The following is a 13,038-nucleotide window of genomic DNA, read 5'->3' on the forward strand; positions in this document are numbered from 1 at the left end:
TTACATACGTAACCGAGACGTTCCCTTTCAGTCGGTCACGTTCGACGTACGTCAGTAGTGACCGACGAATTGGGATCCCAAATAAAGCGCCACAGTTACGAAACCCTTTCCAGTGCCCAGCGCAAGCTCGGCCACCCATAGCACCAGCTGGAACGGTGAAGGGGGCGAGCTTACGCCAAGAGAGTTTACTGCTGTCTTACCGAATACCCACTAAGTAAACTAGACTACACTGGGGAAGCGAACCCGTAAGGGACGCTGCGGAGACCACAACCTGCCCAGTGGGGAGGAATTTACGTGGGAAATACACATATGGACTGGCCCGTAAGCCGTATGCATATGGAGTCCCTGGGATGGCTCTGCCTCATCTGACAGGTGACAGCAGAGCTGGCTCTGCTAAGGGAAAGACACGGACTCACCCGTAGGGAGTTTTAAACCGTGGATAATTACACATATGGAACTGCTCACGTAGAGGAGTCACGACATATGGACCCCAGCCAACAGACAGCGTCAGCGACGGATGTAGGCCTGGCATCAGACACTCCGCAATGTCTGAGCCGAAGGGGGAGGCGGAGGAACTCGACAGGGTTCGCCAAGCGGGGAACACGACTGGAGTGAAAAGTATGCACGTATCCGGCCCAGGGGGCGGGAATGGCATTGCAAGCCGACACTTAGAGCGGGTACAACACGTCTACCGACTAGTGGATGTGAGTACACGTGAAGATACCGGCTCTACACGTAGGCTATAAAACCTAGCGAACGTGTTAGGTGTCGCCCAGCCCGCAGCTCTACAGATATCTGTCAGCGAGGCGCCATGAGCCAGCGCCCAGGAAGAGGCCACTCCTGGTGGAGTGGGCTCTCAACCCGAACGGGCAAGGCACGCCCTGGGATTCGTACGCCAGGGCGATGGCATCCACTATCCAGTGGGCCATCCTCTGCTTGGAGACAGCCTTTCCCTTCTGCTAGCCTCCGTAACAGACAAGAGCTGATCTGAGGTCCTGAAGCTTTGCGTTCTGTCTACGTACACACGCAGAGCGCGGACGGGACAGAGCAAAGCTAGGGCTGGGTCTGCCTCCTCCGAAGGCAGCGCTTGCAGGTTCACTACCTGATCTCTGAAGGAAGTGGTAGGAACCTTGGGCACATATCCGGGCCGGGGTCTCAGGATAACGTGAGAGTCACCGGGCCCGAATTCCAGGCACGATTCGTCGACCAAAAATGCGTGCAGATCCCTAATTTGCCAACAACTGCATGGTGATGTGCGGCGATAGCGGCAACATACACCTTGAGGTTGGAGGGAGACAGCCTTTGCTCCAGGCCCTCATGCAGGAAGGAAAGCACGGATCTGCTGAGCATAATCGGGGGTCCTCTCGAGAGAGGAGCACCATTCAACGAACCGGTTCCACTTCAACGCATAGAGGCTCCTAATGGAAGGAGCTCTAGCGGAAGTGATGGTGTCTACGACCGCTTGCGGGAGATCACTCAGAACCTCCGCATCCCGTCCAGGGACCACACGTGGAGGTTCCACAGGTCGGGACGCGGGTGCCACAGGGTGCCCCGTCTCTGAGTCAGGAGGTCCTTCCTCAGAGGAATCGGCCAAGGAGGGGCTGTCGTGAGGAGCATTAGGTCCGAAAACCAGGTCAGAGTGGGCCAAAACGGAGCCACTAGCAAGACCTGCTCCTCGTCCTCCCTGACCTTGCACAGGAGCTGTGCGAGAAGGCTCACTGGGGGAAAACGCACATAGCGTAGACCCCGGGGCCAGCTGAGTGCTAGGGCATCCGTGCCGAGCATGCCGCCGGTCAGGGAATAGAACCTTTGGCAGTGGGCAGTTCCTGGGGAGGCGAACAGATCTATCTGGGCCTCGCCGAAAGCTGCCAGATCAGCTGGACCGCCTGGGGATGGAGTCGCCACTCATCCGCAAGTGGAGGCTGCCGTGAGAGCTCGTCAGCTGCACGGTTGAGCACACCTGGGACATGAATGGCACGAAGCGACCTCAGATGCTTCTGACTCCATAACAAGAGATGGTGGGCGAGTTGCAACATGCGACGGAAGCGTAGACCACCTGATGGTTGATGTACGCAACGGCCGCAGTGATGTCCGAGCGGACCAGTACGTGCTTGTCTGACAGCAGCTCCTTGAAGCGGCCCAGTGCAAGACGTACTGCTAGCAACTCCAGGCAATTGATATGCCAATGCAGTTGAGGCCCCGTCCAAAGACCCGACACTGCATGCCCGTTGTACGTGGCCCCCATCCGGTGGCAGAGGCATCTGTGTGAACCACAGCGTGCCTGGACACTTGATCGAGGGGCATTCCTGCCCGCAGGAACGAAGGGTCCGACCACCGGATGAGGGTGCGACGGCAGCTCGGTGTCACGGGGATACGGAGCGTGCCGCGCTGCCACGCCCATCTCGGGACCCGGCCGCGGAGCCAGTGTTGAAGCGGCCTCATATGGAGCAATCCGAGCGGCGAGACCGCGGCTGCAGATGCCATATGCCCCAGGAGCCTCTGAAGTCTTTCAGTGGGGCCGCTGTCCTGCGCTTGAGCGAGCTCAGGCAGTTCAACACCGACTGGACGCGCACCTCGGTGAGACGCGCAGTCCGTGTGACCGAGTCTAGCTCGAGACCGAGATAAGAGATCCTCTGCCCGGGGGCGAGTTTGCTCATGTCCCAGTTGACCCGAAGACCCAACCGGCTGAGGTGAGCTAAAACCATGTCCCTGTGTTCGCACAACTGCTCTCGCGAGCTGGCCAGGATCAACCAGTCGTCGAGATAGTTGAAAATACGAACGCCTTGTTCCTTGAGGGGAACAATGGCCGCCTCCGCAACCTTCGTGAAGATGCGGGGTGACAGGGCCAGCCCGAAGGGTAGGACTTTGTACTGACATGCTGACCCTCGAACGCAAACCGCAGGAAGGGTCTGTGTCGAGGAAGAATCGAGACATGAAAGTACGCGTCCTTCAGGTCGATCGCTGCAAACCAATCCTGGGGACGGACGCATTCGAAAATGCGCTTCTGCGTGAGCATCGTGAACGGCATCCTATGAAGATACCGGTTCAAAATGCGCAGATCCAGGATTGGCCGTAGCCCACCACCCTCTTTGGTTCAATGAAGTAAGGGCCATAGAACCCTGACTTCATATCGGCTGGAGGGACCGGCTCGATTGCATCCTTCGCCAGGAGGACAGCAATCTCCGCCCAGAGAACAGGTGAACTGTCCAACGACACCTAAGTGAAGTGGACACCCCTGAAAACCGGGGGACGCCGGGCGAACTGAATCACATAGCCGAGTCTGATAGTGCGAATGAGCCAGCGGGACGGGCTGGGGAGCGCTATCCAGGCTTCCAGACACCGAGTCAGCGGGACCAAACGCACCACAGACGTACCGGGGGTGGGGCAGCGAAGCTCGGACGGCATGGTAGCGGCCCGGAGTGTGATCAGACTCTGCAAGGTAGCAGTGCGTATGGGAGACGGCACACGGGGTGCGGCCTGCACCATCACACTGGCACCTGCTGGCGATGTGAGAGGGGCTGCGCGTGGCAAGGCGGGGCCTCGCACGCTGACAGCCACAAGCAGAGTACGGGGACCCGACTCGGACGGCATGGTTGCGGCCCAGAGTGTGGTCAGACTCTGCGAGGTAGCAGTGTGAATGGGAGACGGCACATGGGGTGCGGCCTGAACCATCACACTGGAGCCTGTAAGTGAGAGGGGGCTGAGAGTGGCAAGGCGGGGCCCCACACACTGCCAGCCACACCCTCTCGGGACCTGGAGGATCAGACAACAGTTCTATTCGTGGGTACCGCTGGACTCCGGAGAGCCAGCGGCGGAACAGACCAGAATTCTCCCCCCGGCCCTCCTCCGGGGAGAAAGAACTGTTTACCTCAGCTCCAGGTCGCCATATCTCCAGGACCGCTTCCCGCTAGCCAACTGGGTTGACTGCGGGCTAAACTGGCTGGGTTTTAGGCCAGCTTGTGAGATGAGTGCATCGAGAAAGCGTACTTTGACAACGACACATCCCAGCAAGACTAGCCAGGGGTGTTTCCGGACCACCACGGTGGGCATTGTCTGGCCAGGGGCCTGCGCTATGACTTGCACCATGCGTAGCTCAACCCCGACTCAGAACTACCCAGATGCAATGAGTGCTTTGGCCTACCACGGACTTGCTGGTGACCAAGACCCATGCAGGGCAGAGGTGGTGTGATCGTAGCACTGTCACCCCACCCCAGAGGGTAGTGAGAGAGAAAAAACTTGTAATGCAGATTATGGCCCCTTTGGCGTTCCATATTTGACACCAAAAAAGGCTACAAACCGCCAAGTTTTTCCATGCACGTCTGGGCTAAAGACAGGGGAAAGGGGCCCGGGAAAGCATGGTTGTCAAGTCTGAATCTGATTCAGCATGAGCACGTCACAACCGTGGGACACTCAGCCTCATCTTCACGTTCAGAACTCAACAATACTCTCTCCAATGTAGCAGTCGACATCTGATCCTCTGCTGGAGCCCTGACTAAGACGCTAGGTCCCCCATGAGAAGGACCAGCAATCCATGCAGAGGCTACCAGCCATGTTGGACCGTGAGCGTGGCTGTCCAACTGGACGACACACGGCGCACTGGGCGCCGACGTGGCTATGTTGAACTAAACATGAACCACCCACGAACAAAGTCACAACATGTTTGCGATGCACTAGAGGAGTGGGGGGCCCATGGAGAATGGCTCGGTGGGTAATGCCCCACTGTGATCCTCTGGTCACCCAGGCTTATTAACCAAAGTAGTATTTCTCTGATTCAGAAAAATAAACTAGATCGGGGAATAAGTGAGGGGACTCCACCTCATTAAAGGCACTCGAGTCTCGAAAGTGCATCTAGAGCGCCAGACAGCGCGCAGGGTCGCCATGGCAACGCGCGCTGTCAGCCGGCAGCTTGACGGCACGCTGAGCGCTCAAACCCTTACGAGAAAGGCGAGACAAACAACGCGCCGACGTGGGCATATTCTCATAAGAGAATATGAACCACCCACAAACACAGTCTCAGCACGCTAAGCAGACATGAGAGAAAGTGATTGTGGCCGTCAGTGAGGATAGGAAACGACCGCCTCCAGAAACGCACAGACAGAATGACGTCTTGAAAAAGACGCAGTGTCTGTCTGTGAAGCTCTTTTAGAAGCTTTTGTTCTTTGTGCCGAAGCACACAGGGAACAGCCGCGATGTGACTGCAGGAACAGCTTTCACTCCCTGAATCACATACACAGAGGAACCGGCCCAAATCGCAAACCAAACGGGGCAAATAATGCTGTGAAAACAGCAGTTGAGAGCTGAATAACAGCTCGGAAAGCTCACTCTGGAAAAGCTCGCAGCCTCGCTGTACGGTGCCATAATACCAGCACTGTAGAACGAAAGCTCTTCAAAGGCTTGAGAAGTCACTCTCAGTCTAATAGCAGGAACACACAGGTTGGCTCCGAAGCGAAAGACAGAGTGCGATTGCATCTGCTTCCTATTTATATACACCTGTCGGAGGCGGTGCGCATTATGCAAATATCGCACGCCAATTCCATTGGCTTGTTTTAGTTCACTCGAAGCTGATAGGGCTCTCTAGCGATATCCCAATTCGTCGGTCACTACTGACGTACGTCGAACGTGACCGACTGAAAGGGAACACTTAATTTTAGGGTCTTTTAACTAGTTGCTTATTACTATTAGCATTCATATGGCTAAAATATTGGCTATTTATTAGTACTTATAAAGCACATATTAATGCCTTATTATGCATGACCTTATTCTAGATTCTTAATCCTACCCAATACCTAAACTTAACAATTAACTATATGCAGTAAATTAAGAGTTTATTGAGGGAAAAGTCATAGTTAATCGTTTATATATGTGTTCCCTATACTGAAGTGTTACCAAAATAATGTAATGTTAACCCATAAAGCAAAGTAGTTTTTTAAGTTTGATAATTAATCTGCTATGTCATGTTTATGACAGGTTGTGATATTTTGCTAATGTCAAGTTGTCATGACAAAGACACTGACAGGTTATGATGTGTTGGTTTATGTCAAGTTGTCGTAACAAAGACATCTCAAACAATGTCATCTTTGCATTAAAAATGACATAATTGAGCGAATGACACTTAATGACAGTTGTCATAAACATGCATTAAACCTCCTTCATATTCATGACATGTGTCATGTCAAGATTATGAAGGTGTCATGTCAGTCTTATGCACACCCCTTCAAGTAAAGTGTTACCAACAAATCTGCTTTGCAAAAAAAAAAAAAAAAAAAAAAAAAAACTCGACTCGCAAACAAACAGAAAGTGATGTGCAAATACAAAGGAAATGCGTCAATTCTACGCGGACCGCAAGCGCTGTGATTGGCCTGCTGGAACCCCTCCCTCGGGTCAAAAAAGTGGCGCGGAGCAATAGGAGAAGAGCGAGCGTTTTCAACTTCCATAGGAATGAAAAACACTCTGTTTCAGGCGACACATGCAGTCAAACTGCAAAAAACATTGTTACCTGTTTGTTGCTTCTATTTGTAAGCTTCTCTGACAGCGTACATGACAAGCTGCTTCTTTTTTTTGGGCTTTTGCCTTAATACTCAACATGACCGCGGACACTGCCTACTAGTGGTCTGCGTGCACGTCGACGCTGACAACGATGCAGAAGTATAAATGAAAACAGCCTACGGCGCAGAGGCTCTGGCGTAGGTCTGACGCAGAAGTACAAATCAGCCTTTACTCTTTCTTTCCTCTGTGGAACACAAAAGAGGATATTTTGAAAATGTCTCCTTTTTTGTCCATATACAGTGAAACTTTTTGTTGACATTATGTTGAATGCAGGGGCAAAAATATGTTCCGAGGGTGATGACAGAATTTTCATTTCTCTGTAAAACTACCCCTTCAACATTACAGCGGGGATATCTAAGAAATGTTTTACTTAAGACTAATTTACACTTCCTTTATGTTTATCACAATAGAAAAAAAAAAAAAAAAGTGAAACATAAGTCTTCAGAGAATCTATGCAGGTGCTTTTTTGAATGCTTTTCAATACCATTTTGACAAGCTGAAAGCATTTCAGAAAAGAAAAACAGGAACTATCAAGAATAAAGTCTAAAGTTATTAGTTATCAAAAAATAAGCAGTTTGAGAAAAGAACTATAAACCAGATGTCTGAGACTACCTTTCAGAAAAGTAATGAATAATGGCTAAAGTTGGACATTCTGACCAGGCATCTTACATGAAAAGCACGTCATTCTTTTCTTTAAAAAGGAAGCCATTTTATGCCACAGTGTCTGAGAGAACAATGCCAGGCTGATTGTCCCGAATGTGTTATCCATGGCGGTGGCTTTGGAGAAACTACTGCTGATGATTAAGGAAAAGGTTGAAATGGATTTCATTTGCCATCCCTCTCCTGTGGTCCTTTCACTGAACATACACAGCCAGTATGTCTAGAGGAATAAGAGAGGGAAGGCACGCATTGTCGTTTCACCTTGCACAGGTTGAGCTGTCCTACTTTTCTGTAACACCCACAGGCATGAATCAATATCAAGGGGCTTTTCAGCCTATGCTTTTGAAATGTTATACTTTCATATGGCACCAAAACTTGCTTCATTATATTTGAACAAAACAGAATTATTGCTCCAATACTTTATGTGGAAGATGAACAACATGGCCTTGTGAAACTATATTTTGTGTAAATACAAGTATCATTTTACCTAGGTTGCACACTTTCTTAGCAAGGCCATTGATATTCTGAAGTCATCTTGATCTTAGGCACCGGGCATAACAACGAGATCCGGAGGATAAATGATCAAACAGGAGGACAGCTATTGTCCTTGAACTGCTTAATGGGTTACTAATAGCACTGAGTGTCAGGGCTGATTTTACAAAAGAGTCCAGAAACAAACTTTCTACTCCTTTTTTTTTTTTATCTTTTCTTCTACTACACGGTTGTCTTCTACATATTCCCCAGCTTTCATTAGCAATTCAAGACCTTGTGTTTGCATAATCACCTTGCCTCTGTCTACCATCAGGCCTGTATGGAGAGACTCATTAGTGTCTTTTCAGAGAGTAAAAGAAAAAGAGAAATATTGTCAGAATAAAATGATTTCCACAAGGCAGAGAGGAGAAGCGAGGATGGACTGGGATGTAGATATTCCGAATCCTTGCTGCGAGATATCGGGGTTTTAAATAACAAGAACAAATGTCCTGTGTCACAGAACAGCATCCTGTGTAGTGCATAAGAGGATAGAGGAAGCGAGAAAAGGTAAAGCCTCTTTTTTTATTTTCATGTGGGGCTTTGTACATATTACATGATATTGATTGTGCAAAAGTTTCATTGTGGCTTGGCCCAGACTTTGCTAGAAGCGCATATGAAACTCGAGCCCCAGAGATTACGGGTTAAGCTGTGAAACACAGAGCTTGCAGACAGCACTCGGTAATAACATACTGTGTTGGTTTTCACATCCATAAGGGTGTTCCGTTTGCTTGTGTTCTGAGCTTCTCCAAACTATCGATTGTATGTTTGTGTTGTCTGCTTCCTAATTACACCTTGTTTTTTCTCCCTCCGTTTCATCTTCGACCTTATTTAATTCATTTATTTTGTGCTTTCTTGCAGATTTAAAAGACAAACCCTAACGAGAAGGCTCTTTAGTAGAACAAAAACATGGCCAAGGGGAAGATCTCTTCTCCATGTGGTAAGCACCTTCCTGATATTTCCTGATATATTATGGTGAAACATGGCGGAACGCTGTATTGCTTAGTTCGGATAAATGAGATAAATATGCAAAATGTATTCCGAATACATCAATCTGCAACAACAAACAAACTAATCAATCTATATTTAACCACATTTCCATTTCAGTGAGCTTTTAAGGTCTCCGCAGACGGCTGTTCAAAGATGTATAGTCACCGTCTAACCCCTTCACACACATGCATAAATATACAGACGTACACATGCTCATTACTGTACGACACAGAGTTGATATAGATTTATTTTCCCAAATGCCTCCAAAAGTCGGGGAAAGCAGGGGGTTGATTGAGCAGCAGCATAATAATCCTGGTACAGTGGAAGCAAGGAATCATGCATCAAAGTGCTTTCCATCTGTAGGAGGGCTCGAGTCCCTCAAGATGCATTAGGTCTCTGTAATGGGTTCGGCAAGGTGCAGCAATAATGGACGGATTCTAGGAACAAAGTTATTGATTATCACACAACCAGGGTTGCGCACAATACAGAATTGAAGAATTGGCTCGCTTTCGGTTCATAAGTGTGAAACTGAACTGAACTGGCCACACCTCACAGGAAGTTGAATTGGCATTTGCATTGGAATGACAGAAAGAGGAATTTACTGCATTGAATTTCAAAGAAATTCATCCCAGGTAAAACATTTTGAAGAATAAATCCTCCACCCTGGCCCACAGAAGTTTAGTTTAATTTAGTATAACTTTTTAAAAACTTTCTTTAAATTTCTGTTATCACTTTCTTATATTCGAATTGAAATTGCAATTCTGCATCCTGTTTGCTAAAATGCTTCAAATTAGAAATTGAATTGGAAATTAAAAGGCTCAGAATTTTAAAAGGCTTCAGTAGTTTACAGTTCATGTGACTACAGTGGTTCAACCTTAATGTTATAAAGCAAGGAGAATACTTTTTGTGCACCAGAAAAAAAACAAATAATAACTTTATTCAACAATATCTAGTGATGGGCAATTTCAAAACACTGCTTCATGATGCTTTAAAGCTTTATGAATCTTTTGTTTCGAATCAGAGGTTTGGAGCATGTATCACACTGCCAAAGTCACATGATTTCAGTAAACGAGGCTTTGTTACGTCATAAGTGTTTCAAAACGTTTCAAAATGTCAGTGGTTCATGTGACTTTGGCACTTTGATACACACAATTTGATAAGGTTGAACCACTGTAGTCACATGAACTGTTTTAAATATGTCTTTAGTACCTTTCTGGGTATTTGAAAGTGTTAATTATCTTGCTGTCAATAGAGGCCTCACTGAGCCATTGGATTTTATCAAAAATATCTTAATTTGTGTTCCGAAGATGAACGAAGGTCTTACAGGTGTGGAAGGATATGAGGGTGAGTGATTAATGACAAAATTTAAATTTTTGGGTGAACTAACCCTTTAAACTGGACACGTCAAAGCGAACATTCTTTCACTCCTCCATTTGTCCTGCTGTCAACAGATTCAAGTGTGTGGAGTCTGAACTCACATCTGTATGTTGTATCCAGTATAGACAGCGTCAGTGATTATAATGGGTTCTATTTGCTTTTGACATAAAAAAAGGTCAAGGTATGCACATCCAAAGCATCTTGGCCAGGTGCAAGATCAAAAAAATACATCAAATAATACAAAAAAGATCTGCTCACCATTGTTCTCCCTTTATTTAAAAAAGGTTAAAAGTGGCAACGTTTCAGTCAAAGACCTTCTTCAGGCACACACACATATAGTATGTACAAAGGCAACAGCTCAACTTTTTCTATTGCTTTTGATGCAATGCTCACATCCAGTGTAGGCAAATGTCAGCCGTTAAGCGACTGAATGCCAGTGGGCGGGGCCTATGGTGCGATGATGTATAACTGTTTGTTGATGTCTTGCTCAGAAGGCAGTCATATGCAAATGTATTTGCCAGTGTGACGTCACAAATACCGCAATATCAAAACTAGCCATTTTCAGAGCTTAATTAGTTGTATTTGTAACAACTCAAATACTTTTTTCAATATAGAAATTATGAAAACAATCAAGACTGAAGATGTATAAACACATCAACATAGATGTATGTCACAAAACAATGCAAATGTAAAGACGCATCAACAGTACACAGCTCTAACAAAGAAGTTGATCCTATGTTTCTACACAGATAGCTGTTTCTGTGTGAAGATTTGTGCATAATTGACAATCAACATCTTCAGCTACTGCATCTCAGTTTGGACTTCAACAGCATGTTTGTGAAAACATTTGGCTGCGACATCACTGTTTTTTGTTTTGTTTTTTTTTACAAGAAAATAAGCTAATTGCCAGCACAAAATATAATAGCATTGTTATGCAACAATATAATGGTGAAGTTAATGGTTCATAAATCAATTAAAAACATAAAAAAGCAAAACACACCTGAAGCACATTCTTTGTTCTTTATGTTTGAGTTTAAAAACCGTGCTGTATTTTTGTGTAGTTAATTAAAGCTGCAGTCCTTAACTTTTTTTGTTTGATGTTTAAAAATGATCCAAAATCAATTATTGAGCAAGTACATAACCAGCCAATGTTCAAAACTATCTCCTTACCTTAGCCCGATTCACAATGGCAAGCTTTTAATAATGTTTTTTAATTTGAGTGGTACTGTAAAAAATGACCGTGATTTTAACAGTAAAAGACTGTAAAAATGCTGCGGTGAAAAACTGTCAATTGGTTTACAGAAAGTTTCCGTACTATATACGGTGAATAACTGTAATAGATCTAACGGTACATTTAATGTAATTTTATGGTAAAATACCGTTAAATTCACAGTTTTTGGAAGTGAAAAATAACAATTAATTGTAAAATTTACAGTGAAAAACCGTAAATTGACATTCCCACAATTCCCTGCGTGACACTTCACATTTGATATATTTTCGTTGAAATAACTCTGTTTCTTCTTAGTTTTTCTCATTTTTTTCTAATCAGTTATGTACATTAGGGTTTTATGTTACATCTAATGTTGTTAAATTAATGTTTATTGCATTTTTAAAATTTCATGCATGTTACCATGATGGTGTTTAGTGTGTGTGTGAATGACACTGTGTGCACCTTCTATATATTAGTATTGTCCTCCTCAGCTTGTGGAAAAGCTGCTTGTGATGAACTTTGATTCATCATGTGACTCTTATCACCACTGTGTTTGGTGACTGTCAGTGTATTATAAAGGTACAAATCAGATATTAGTACTTCATTAGGTTGGTAAATTAACATTATATCAGTTAATGAAATACGTTATTTTACCGTAAATTTAACAGATTTTTTTTTACGTTGCTACTGTATTTTTTACGGTAAAGTTCTGGCAACCACAGCTGCCGGTTTTTTACCGTAAATTTTACTGGGATTTTTTTTACAGTGTAGGTTTCCGTGGGAAATACGAGTTCGCCTTTGCGTCATCACGTCATGTTTGTATACATAAAGAAGGAGTCCCAGATGCTGTAGGTGGCGGATCATTTGAAGACTCTTTTACAGCAGCTGTAATAATTAAGCTTGTCATTTTGATGGCAGATTGTAATCAAGAACGATAAATAAAACCATCCATTGACAACTGCTGAATCACCAGTAGTAAAAAAGACTTCGGACTGCGGAGTGGCTAACAGCAAAATAGGGTATGCGACTAGGCCCGTGCAAAAACAAGAATAAAAATATCGGCAGGGCTTTTGAAAGGTGGCATGAACTCTGTGTTTTGAATGGGTTTAAAACGGACGCAGAGATTGCTTTTTTCTGCTAGACAGGTAAAACATTTTAATGGTTCATTGGGTTGATAATGCTAATTAGATAGCGCTAATATACACTAAATACACATAGTCACACAATGCTGATGGTGATCACATTAACAATTTGAGAACAAAGTATTACAATAATAAATATTTGCACAGTTTGACACGATGAGCTAAATTTGCGATTGTTGTGTTTAATCACCATTAGATTATTGGAGAACTTTTTTTTCAGGTGGTCTGAACAAAAGTGGCAGGCATGTTACTTAATTGTTGAGATTTTCCAGTGAGATGTATTATTTTAGTTGTACTTCCAAGATGTAGTATCTGTAATTCCAAAGTACATTATCTACACCGGTGCACTGACTGACAGCCTACACATACTCCTCAAACATTACATTCACACACGCTGAGGAGTCGTGCCAATGCACAGCCCACATAAAATGATAATTCCACAACTGACAGCAATTGCAAGTTTTTTAAACAGAGATGGCGACAAAGAGACAAAACTTACGGACTGCAGCTTTAAAAGGAGGTACACCGACATCTTGCTCTGACAAAAAGTGACTTGAATGCACCTGACGTTGCAAACATGAATTC

At 45.4% G+C, this 13,038-nt stretch overlaps 1 protein-coding gene across 14 annotated transcripts in view; it reads left to right on the top strand.

Moving 5' to 3' along the window:
• The window catches only part of lingo2 (leucine rich repeat and Ig domain containing 2), a 374,701-nt gene that overhangs the window by 244,372 nt on the left and 117,291 nt on the right, over positions 1–13,038 (top strand). For all 14 annotated transcript variants that reach the window (XM_048175948.1, XM_048175945.1, XM_048175951.1 and 11 more), the window contains one exon: positions 8,596–8,674. The gene's annotated coding sequence lies outside the window, so the exon portion shown is untranslated. The remainder of the gene's footprint in view (positions 1–8,595; positions 8,675–13,038) is intronic.

This window comes from Megalobrama amblycephala, linkage group LG23 (assembly GCF_018812025.1).
Source record: "Megalobrama amblycephala isolate DHTTF-2021 linkage group LG23, ASM1881202v1, whole genome shotgun sequence".
NCBI lineage: Eukaryota > Metazoa > Chordata > Actinopteri > Cypriniformes > Xenocyprididae > Megalobrama > Megalobrama amblycephala.